Genomic DNA, 10,742 nt, shown 5'->3' with positions numbered 1-10,742 from the left:
TAATGCAAGTGAGGGAAGATGAAAGGCTGGACCCTCTCAGGATTCAAATCAAAACCTTTTAGTCATAGAGCTATACAGGCCCTTCGGCCCATCGTGTCCATGCCAGCCATAAAGCACCTATCTATTCTAATCCCATTTTGCAGCACTTGGCCCGTAGCCCTGTATGCTATGCTTTTGTCCCAACTTGACCAGTTAAAGTACCCAGCATTCAGTAAATGGTTAGAAACATAGGCAAGGATTTTTCTCTTGTCCAGTGGGGGTGGGCAGGAGTGGTCTGGAAGCCGATCGCTGCCTGCAATTTCACACTGGCGGGCCAATTAAGGCCCACCTAGCGTGAAACACATGCTGTAGCACTCAGCGCTGCCTACATGAGGGGGAGGAGAGTGAGCAGGGAATGTCGCGCAGGAAAAGCTCCCTGAGGCACAGAGCTGCCTCAGGGAGATGAAGATTTTAAGAATTTAAAAATAAAGAATTTTAAATTGTTTAAAAAAAAACATGTCCCCTCATGTGACTCTTTGCCGAAAATCCAAAGGCCACCTGGCCTTTTCGCCTGCCCGTCAACCGTAAGGTTGGACGGGCAGTGAAAAATTTAATGAATTTGGGACTTTAATGGCCTTAATAGGCCTGTTAATTGTCAGCAGGCAGGCTGCCAACTCCCATGTACACCCGCGGACTGAAATATCACACGAATGTGCGAAGATGTTGGGACGCGCGTCATTTTATGCTCGTTCAGTTTGGGTGTGCGGCCGCCCGTCAAGCAGAAAATTCTGTCCATAAAATAATGATTTTCATTTTTTAACTGAATTTTAACTGTCATTCATAATTTTCAGCTCCTGTTGTGAAATTTGATGAATCACTGTACAATATCTCTCACAAATGTCCTTCATAGTTTATTTGTCCTCAACATATTATTTCTTAGCTTACAATAACATCCATAACAGAGTTGGAATAAGCATGTACAGCAGTTGAATTATTACATTGCCAAAAGTCCCGGAAACTCACCACTATATCACATTTCAAAATTGAGTGATTACATTTTATCTTGATAGGACTGGTTTTATTAAAGTTTAATAGAGACGTGTCATACAAGCATAAGGATGTAGGAATAAAATATGTTGTCCTAACCATCTACATTCTGTTACAGACAGGCATTTAAATATTTCTTTCCCAGTGCAAAATCATTTCTCTTCATTTCTACTAAATCAGGAATTGCTCCAGTTCTTTTCAAAATACCTAGTTGTTATTTACTTCACCAAGAGCAATTATCAGGGGTTACTTAATATGTGGATTCTTTAGCTGAGTTACAAAGACAAAGGAGGTCCCAGATCTCTGCTCGGTATTGATACAATCAACCTCGGCCAGGGCAGCCATATCGCATTTAGTCTTGACATCCCTGAGAGAAAATCAGCTGGAGTTCCAGACCATAACTACTGCTCATTGATTCCTCCTACAAAGTGAACGCATGGATGTCAGATTAGGTCAGTTTGTGGCTCCAATAATCAAACAATCTGCTGCCACTCACTATGCAAGATCAAACTTGAATAATGGGCCAGTTGCCACTGATTGGAGTTTGTTGATGCCTACATCCAAATTATTGTACTTTTCTCCCCTTATCTCAGCTGCTCGAGACAAAGGCCAAATAATTCTTTCCAGGATTATAAATCCCCATGTGAAACAAAGTTCAACCTGCCTCCATTTGAATTACCTTTCTTTTCCTCTTTTTTGTCTCTGTTGCTGCATAATGTCAGTGATCAAAGAGAACACTTTACTCACACACTAGATATATATGAGCTCATCAACCCAATAAGGATGGAGAGTGAAAGGTGGAATGGTTTAATTTCACTTCAGTTGAGACCAAATGCTGCACATGGAACTCAAGAGTATTCAAAGTGGAAATCACCATTCCTACTTTAGTCTGATGTCCTAATAATTAGTGTTTGAGTCGTTATGATCTCCATAGATTGATAACTTTTTAAAGAGAAGTTTAAGCTTCCAGTTAAAAGCTGAAAGAATGACATGTCAAGATTTCATGTTTTAAAACGTTACTATAACAAATGACTAAAAAGCACTATTGACTAAACATTATTTTCTTTTTGTAGGCAATTTATACTTTAAAGTACAGAAAAGAGATTGCCCATTTAACTTTCAGCATGATGGAAAATCTCCCACTGTAGTTATACAGTATACTGTCTCTTTAAGTTGACACTTCACCATCCAGGGAACGGTCTAAAATTATTCTCACCTCCCGATGTTTTGCTTCCTTTTCACTTTCCCAGCCATGTAGTTTCTAATCCCAGAACTGCCTTTCACTATAGGGTTATGCTGTAGGTCCCTTCCTCTAGCTCCAAGAAAGGTAAGTCTTCCAAACTTCCTTAAATCCGCACAAACTCTGTCTTTAATCTGAGTGTGATCTCCCACCTGTGTTCTGCATGGTGAATGATGGAGTCAGCATTTTCACTGCTTAAGGTGCAGACCTGGCTGCTTCTCTCTCTTGCTGTCTAGCTCTCCGATGGCTGCTGACCACACAAGACAAAACTGTTCTCTGTGAGTGATATTCATGGGTTTACAGGGAAGCCTGTAACCTAATCTCAAAAATGGCTTCCTACATCCTCTTCCCTATAGCACCGGGAAGCACATTGGTTTTGTATCTAAGTAGAGATGTTAAATAGAGATTTTAAATCCCAACTTCCTTTCATTTTAGGAGTAAATGGATCGTTTACAGCACCACTGTTTTACAACTTGATACCTATAACACCTTTCTGGGACTTTGGGAGACTCTGGGTCTACTCATGCTATACTTGGATACTTCAGTCTTTGTTTTCAGGTGTAAATGCCTTTCACCTTCCTCTCAGTAAAACAATGAGTCTTCCATTGATCTCCTGAAAGGAAAAAAAAACACCTAGGCTACTGTCATGTAGGCTACAGAACAGGTCCATCACCCCCCTTCATTTACCTTAAATTTAAAGACAGTCCAAAAATATGATAAACTTTTAAACTTCAATTGTAACAAGTAAACATGCAATGCTCCAGGACAGCAGTGCCTATAAAGAACATGAGGCAGCACCTTGAGGATAGAAATAATAATAATAATTTGATTAGGGCTGAACAAAAAAGAAAAAGGTTCAGAAAAAGGAAGGGAAAATGCATTAATAAGAAAGCCAGGCTTCTGGAATCATGATTCAAACATTCCTATTAAAGAATTCAGCAAAGGGAGAATAAGCCTTCAGCATTCCCAACAAATCTCAGCTTCAGCAAAGTACTTAAATGCCTAGTTACAAACCGCCAGAACAACTGACACCAAATGTCACCAAACCCTTTTTTATTGCTAATGGTGTATGCAACAATGCTTTGTTGTGCACAAAATGGCTGCCCTACATTGTAACAGTGATTACATATTAAAAATCCTTCTTTCTCTCGAAATATTTTGGAACATAAATACTTAGCTAGTCGTGTGGAAGTGTAAAAACACTTCAATCATTTGGCATACAGTGAAATATTTATGCTTTCTCATTAATTTAAGATATTCTGCCCAGAGTCTTAGATCAATATACTGATTGCTGAGAGAATGGGGACTTTGGTATCATTGAAACTCAACATCAGCTGGTAATTGTTTTATATTACTCGTACTTGGTAGGTTATATAAATTAAATTATTGCCTGTCTGAGCAGTGAAATTAAAGCAGTCCTGAAGCAGTAATTAAGCTTCTCCCACTGGTGAGATATGAGAATCTACAAGAGGCATCAGCAGTGTCTTCAAATGTCACTTGTATATGTTAATTTAGCAAATTATTTGTATTGATGTGAATTTGTAACTTGACAACCTACAAAATTCTTTCAGTATTCCAACTACAAGTGCTCTTCTAGTTCATAACAACAAAAAATGTTTACCAGTCCGCTTTGTGCAGGCTTCAGTCAGAGGTGATGATGGAGTGCCGTGTGGCCTGTATACAGACCGTCAGCTAATTCAGCCACACCTAGTTCAGTGTCGGTATGTTACGATGTCAGTCGTGGATGAAACCTATTCTTGCTCCTGCAATCTTTGTCAGTGTGTGCACTTCGCAGGCCCACGCACACAAACACACACACACACATATCCAGTTGTCAATGCATTTGTTTTGCATCTTTCAGAATATCCCAAAGCATTTCATGACCGAAGAAATGCTTTCATTATGTAGTCATGGTTACACTGCACAGAAACTGGCAGGATTTTGTGATCAGCCAAGATCCACCAAGAGCAATGAGAAAAATGACTAGATGAATAATTGTTTTAATGATGTTGGTTGAGTGTTGAACGCCCTTGAGCATCTTTCACAGCCACTGGAGGTGGAAGGTAGATCCACAGTTTAACATCTTACCTGAAAAACAGCAACTCTGACATTGCTGCAGCGGAGCGTTAGCCTAGATGATGTGCTCAGGCCTCTGTTGAGGCTGGAAATGACACCTTTCAGTCTCATGAGGCAAAGGGCCATCACTGCTGGGGGGGAGTGGTTGGAGGCGGGGTGGAAATGGATGCAAAGATCAGTGTGTGAGTTTGTAGGAGTGAATGAAAGCTTGGTTGGAAAGATGGGTTTTGAGAAGGAGTTTAAAGATGGAGAGTGTAGTGATTTAGAGTGGAAACTACAAAGAGATGGAACAAGGTGGATGAAGGCTTTGCCACCAATGGTGAAATGAAAGGAGGTGGAGATACTTAGAGACTACAATTGAAGAACCAGAGGTAGGATGAACTGAAGCCATGGAGGGATTGAAGACAAGCTATGAGGATTTTGAATTCAATGTGTTGGGGAGGCAGGGACATTATAGGTCAGCACAAACTAGAATGAAAGTAACTGGAACCAAGTGTAGGACTAGACATGGGTAACGGAGCTTTGGAACATGTTGGAGTTTACAGGTGCTGAGGAGGAGAAACCAGAAGGAAGACATGGAAAATTTGGGGAGAGAAGTATTGATAGTGGTTTTGGTGATAGTGGGGCTGAGGGAGTAGTATAGACAAGCAGGTGTTGGATAGGAAATTGAGTTTGAAAGTCTGGGTTGAACTGGATGCCAAGGCCTGAATTTTTGCACCAACAGAGAGGCTCTCCATCTCAGTAAAAATAGTGGAAAAGGCACAAATCCAGAAGTCCATCTGCAAACCCAATCCCTGCCATTTTAGTAGAGGGGGGAATGGGGGATGGGTTCTAAATTGCACATGTTAAAGTGCAGCTGCCTCAGTCAGATCTGATTTTCAGGCTAGGGATGTCCAAAACATGACTTGTGCACTTTAGACCTGGTAGGGGAAGGTCTAAAGCTGCTGGAGTTCTTTGGAAGTGTAGGGTACTCTTTTGGAGAAGTAAGATACCCTTTGTGAGGTTAGGTGCCCTTTGAGAAAAGCCAGGTACTCTTTGGGAGTGGTAAGGTTCCCTTTGGGATTGTTAAAAGTAGATATAAATGTGCATTAAGTGTGCAAAAACTCATTGGAACTGTCAGGTTTATGCAAACTGTCAAATGGAACTTTCAAGAGAACTGTCGAGGGATTTAAATCTCTGTCTTTTTTAAATATTTGAAAAAGTCATCTGCAGTGTTTTTAAAAAAGTGCTTGCTATTTCAATCTGTCTGTTGACATAAGCCTGAGGGTTACCATTATAGGATTAGTGACGCATGACTGTTTCACAATCTATCACACTGGTGTTGTCTGTCAGTTCAATGGTTATAAATTCTTTGAAGTGGGGACTATGAATACAAATACTTGTTTTTATAAGAGATTAAAGGAAGTTAAATGTAGTGAATGGGGTTTAAACAATGGGGGGTTTCTTTTTGAAATACTGATTTAATCAATAGACACAAGAACTTTATTTAATCTCAGCATGGCTCCTGAGCCCATGTTGGCATGAGTGAGTTGGCATGGTAGATGTAAGGGCAAAGGATAGCAGGTAGGGGACATAGGTTGGTAGGAGTTGGTAATAAGTTGGCATAGGGGCTATAACAGGCCATGGGAGTGGGTAGGAGGCATTGGTTGGAATGGGGGGTAGGAGTGGCCTTGGGGTGGATGGGGGCATGATGTGGCATGGGTTGGCATGGATGGGGAGTGTGTTGGGGGTGAGGGCTGAAGGGCTGTTTTTTTTTTTGTATTAATTTTTTCATATCTTCGAAGTGCTGGAGCACTGAGGTCGGCCTTTCACCCGGCCTGTCTCCGCACCCAGCAGCTACTGAACTCTTTTTTTCCAGGGTCTCCGGCCGCAGCTTGCATTTTCACCTGCTGATCCACCCCGAGACTCGTGTGTCTGCTGGGGTAATTGTGAGCCAACTGGCTATTGGGATTTTGTTTGTTCCCCCAAAGTGGGTGATATGACATGGACCTCTTCAAAAAAAAACAACCACTTCTCAGATCACTGTCAATTCATTGCATTTACTTGATAATCTTTACTCAGATAACATTGGTTAATAACGAAAAGGAATCGACAGGCATTTCAGGCTCAGAGCAAAGCTTTTTTTAAACAAGTGTGCTGTGTGAGGAAGTCAGACAATCTCCTGTAATTAACTGTTAACCCCAGAGAGTAAATGCAATTTACTACATGCCTTGATTTTGTGTGTTTTTCACCAAGTGTCTATCATTTCATTGAACAGATTTGTTCAGAGGGTAGAAGCCTTGATTAGGCAATATACTTAATCTTTTGCTTGTATCTTGTTAAAAGAAACTCGACTTTAAAGATAAAACGTGTGGCTAAGCAGTTTAGAACACGCGCAGTATGACAGGTCATGGAACATATAATGGAATTAATGTTCTAATTTGGTACTGGAGGTGATTGTTCCACACAATGCTTTCTCTGAACATTGCTGTCCAAAGGGCTGTGATCTATGAGGCTAACCAGAGATTTTTATTTGATATTATAAATGCCCTCAGGAAGATCTTGTGCTCTCATTTTGAGTGCTTATTAATTGAATGAAAAGGTATGAATAATGATGACTGAATGAATAGCACCTTTCATGATATCCAAAAGCACATGACAGCTACTGGAAGTGTTTTCACTGTTATAATGTAGGAGAGGTTGTAAGTGACATACGTCACCATGATAAAAGCAAAATACTGCAGATGCCGGAAATCTAGAACAAAAACAAAAATACCTGGAAAAACTCAGCAGGTCTGACAGCATCTGAGGAGAGGGATACAGTTGACGTTGAGTCTATATGACCCTTCATCAGAACTAAAAAGTATAGAAATGAGATGAAATTTAAGCTTGGGGGGGGGGGGGGGGGGGACAGGACAGATAGGGGACCAGTGATAGGTGGAGGCCAAGAAGAAACTGCCAAAGACAAAAGGTGAACTACAGGATCTTCTATCCATCTCCACCCAGGCAGAACTGGAAAATCATTGTTATTTTCTCTTCACTCCTTGAAGAATCATCTGCCAATACCTAATTTCCAAAGTGAAGCCTTGTTGATATTTTCCTCCCTAAACATGGATTAATGACAATTATAGCAGCACTCCTGCTACCAATACTCTACCTAAGATCAGCTACCTCAGTATTTACTGGGAATTGAACCTGGGATTTTCCTGAGCTCTAGTCCTACTTCCTAAAGTTGATTTTTCATAAGATGACACTTCACAAATTAATAAAGAAAATGCAAGGCAAAATAAATAAATAGCACAAAACTCATTAAAGCAAAATGTCAACTTGGTAGGGGGGAGTGTGGTGAGGGGAATAAAGAAACTGTAAGAAGAGTTATTCAAAAGTCTAATGCACTTAATCTCAAAGTCTGCAGAACCACCCAAGACCACTGTCCTGCCGGAGCTTTATGGGAGAGCTGCATATTGGTATCTGCTTCAGGTGGAACCTTCACTTGCCCACTCTATGCTTAACTTGAAGGCAGAGAATTCCCATCAGATTTCTGAATCTCTACCATCCCAATGACACCCCAACTACGAACACTAAGAAAACATAAACCATTGACCAAAAGAGAAGGGGGTTTGGGGAGTGGAAATAGCAAAAGAAAAAATGTTTTGTAAATGATTGAGAACAAAGCTGTTTTTGGCTGGACCAGGTTAAACATATAATTGAAGCCCTGTAATGTGATTTATGGATTTTTGTATCTGAAAGCATGTGCAATTCACGGTCTGAATACCCATTACAAATCATGAAGGTGGGTGTGTTGGACGATTGTTTGGACCCCTTGTCAAGCACAGTCAGCAGATGCATTCAGTCCCCTCTCTCCTCCATCACCTGCATGCACCACCCCCCCACCCCACCCACCCACTCCAACAGTGCATTTCAACGTGCATTTATAAATCCAGCCCAGGAGTCCCACATCCCTGTGACTAGTCTCACAGGCTTTCTGTGTCCCAGAGATTTCCATTCACTGGCAACATCAGCCACATTCAATTTAAATGTAATTAACTCTCCCTGCTGCTGGCTGACCAGAGGCACTGGCTCTTCCCTGCTATAATCACTCAAAAGAGTCAATAAATCTCAAACTTTCTGCCTGAATAATGTTTTTCAACATGTTCATGGTTATAACTATCAGAATCATGTGGTACAGAAAATATTTGCTTGGGCCCTGGTGTCTTGCACCCTGTCTACCCTCCTCCCGCGGGCTTGCTCCCCACTGTCACTTGCCTCTGGCCTGGGTCTCTTCGCGATCCGGGGGCCTCCTGTGGATGTAGTTCCTGCGACAGCCACCATCTCCCTTTGGTGCTGCTGAGCAATAGATTGACCAGCAGCTCTGAGCGGGTGAGACCTACTAACCCAGGATGCTGGTCCCATGGAAGGTCCACCAGGTCCTCATTAGGGAAGGCCTGTTGAATTCTGAGCCAAAGGAGGCAGTACATAGGATATTCCAGGCCCCTATATGAAATGCACCTGCACAGTTAACACTTAGTAGTTGGTGAAGATCCATAGCTCAAGCTGCCCATAATTTAGCACACAATGGCATGAAATATCAGACTGTTATTTAGGATGGAAACTAGAAATGTAATTGTTAGTCTTTAAAAACATGCACAGAATTTCTCCAAGGAAGAGGTTTGTGCAAAGGCAGGTCATTTCACTAGAGATAATTTAAATAGATTGGAAGGATGGGAAGATTGATTTATGAGGATAAATAGGCAACAATTGAAGTGTAAAAGGACAGCTGAAATAATGGGATTGATAAATCAGAACAGCTCCTAACCAGAAGAAAGGCTAATTAACCATTGCAAAATAGGATGCGATTAAATTGATGTGTAATAAAATCACTGAGATAATTAGAAGAAAAACAGAGATTACTGGACTAATTATATGACTGATGGGAAGGGACATGATCTGGGAGACATGTTGCCACAGGTACCAGCTCTCATTAATTTATTTAGGTTAGAGTTACAGTATAATCTTTGCAAATTTATGAGACAGTCTCCTAAAAATCTTACATCTGAAGGCTTTAGTGTGCATGACCATCGCCTCAGTGATACAAGTTATTCTTTGCATTGATGGGAACTCTAAAATATTTTACATTGGTTTGAAAGTGACAATGAATGTTGCCCTTCACTATGTTTATAATTTATTAATGTTTAAACCCTCAAGATTTTACATAGGGCTTTTTCACCCCAAAAGATCCCGGTTGAATTTTGAATTATTCTGAGCAAATTAAGAGACTGATAATATGATAAGTCAAACTGGCAAATTGGGAACCGTAACTTGAATCCTACAAGACACCCATAGAGCACAACGAACCCAACATGCTGTTGAATGTGGAGGGGGCTGGGAGTCGGCACAACAGCTTGGATGTGGGGATCATTAGACTCTTGACTTGCATTTTAATTATGCACTCACCCTAAAATATGGCTGGAGCTCCTTTTGTGCTAAGGGGGTACAGCCTTTAACTGCTGAAATAAATTCAGTCACCTCTGTCCCTCAGTATCTTTGAGCTTGGTTTCCTATTATACCCAGTGCCTCTCCCTACCCCTGACACCACCTGTTACTTTTCCCCATGCTCCTCTACTCCTGTGCTGGAAAAATGCCCGGCCCACACTAGTGGTGAATAAAAATACAGCTCCAGCATTCATGGTGTGTCCTGAGTGATGCAGAGAAGAGGAGCTGACATTAACTGCTTGGGCCAGACCATTTGAGTGCAGGTGCACAGAGAAATGAGAGAGAGTCCTGCTTTCATGTTTAACTGTGCTGACCCCGTGGTGATGTGGCACAGGACACTGAAATGGAAAATGTTCCTTTCCTTAGTTTAAGGTGGACATCCCTTAATGCCTTTTGATTGGCATACACCAAAACAGCAAATGTGTGGATATACTTTGAGGTTGAAGTTCTAACATCACTTGCTCTGTGTTTCAGGCGCACTGACTCTGGCCGGGATCTCCGTCTACATTGCTTATTCGAAAGCAGCCTTCACCATCGCAATGCGTTTGTACGGACACAAGTTGTTCGACAATGTTCACGTTGGTTTCAGTTGGTCCATGGGCTTGGCCTGCCTTTCTTGTGTCTCAGAGGTCATTGCTGGGGCTTTGTTTCTTCTGGCTGCCAAGCTCGCTGCTGTGCAGCATCTAGAGCGGTCAGCAACAATGTGAGCACTTTGTTGATGTGCAGCCATGTTACAGTTTGTTATTGTTTGTATTGTGCCGAGTTTTGTAATGAGCTAAATCCAGGAAATATGTTATAACCAGTGCTGATACCTGTCTGCCAGTTTGGGATATATTTTCCTTTGGGTGTTAAGTTTAATGAAGGGATGGGGCAGGGGTTTTCAGTTCCAGCACATTGGCACAGCAAGCATTCCCAGGAGGATGGGGAG

At 41.5% G+C, this 10,742-nt stretch overlaps 1 protein-coding gene across 1 annotated transcript in view; it reads right to left on the bottom strand.

Moving 5' to 3' along the window:
- Positions 1-875: 875 nt before the first annotated feature.
- The window catches only part of tha1 (threonine aldolase 1), an 87,995-nt gene continuing 78,128 nt past the window's right edge, over positions 876-10,742 (bottom strand). Inside the window, exon 8 of the transcript XR_013580638.1 lies at positions 876-1,447. The gene's annotated coding sequence lies outside the window, so the exon portion shown is untranslated. The remainder of the gene's footprint in view (positions 1,448-10,742) is intronic.

The sequence above is a fragment of the Cetorhinus maximus genome, chromosome 24, assembly GCF_964194155.1.
Source record: "Cetorhinus maximus chromosome 24, sCetMax3.hap1.1, whole genome shotgun sequence".
Lineage (NCBI taxonomy): Eukaryota > Metazoa > Chordata > Chondrichthyes > Lamniformes > Cetorhinidae > Cetorhinus > Cetorhinus maximus.
Note: the sequence above shows the minus strand (reverse complement) of the source record. Positions and strands in the feature narration are given on the sequence as shown.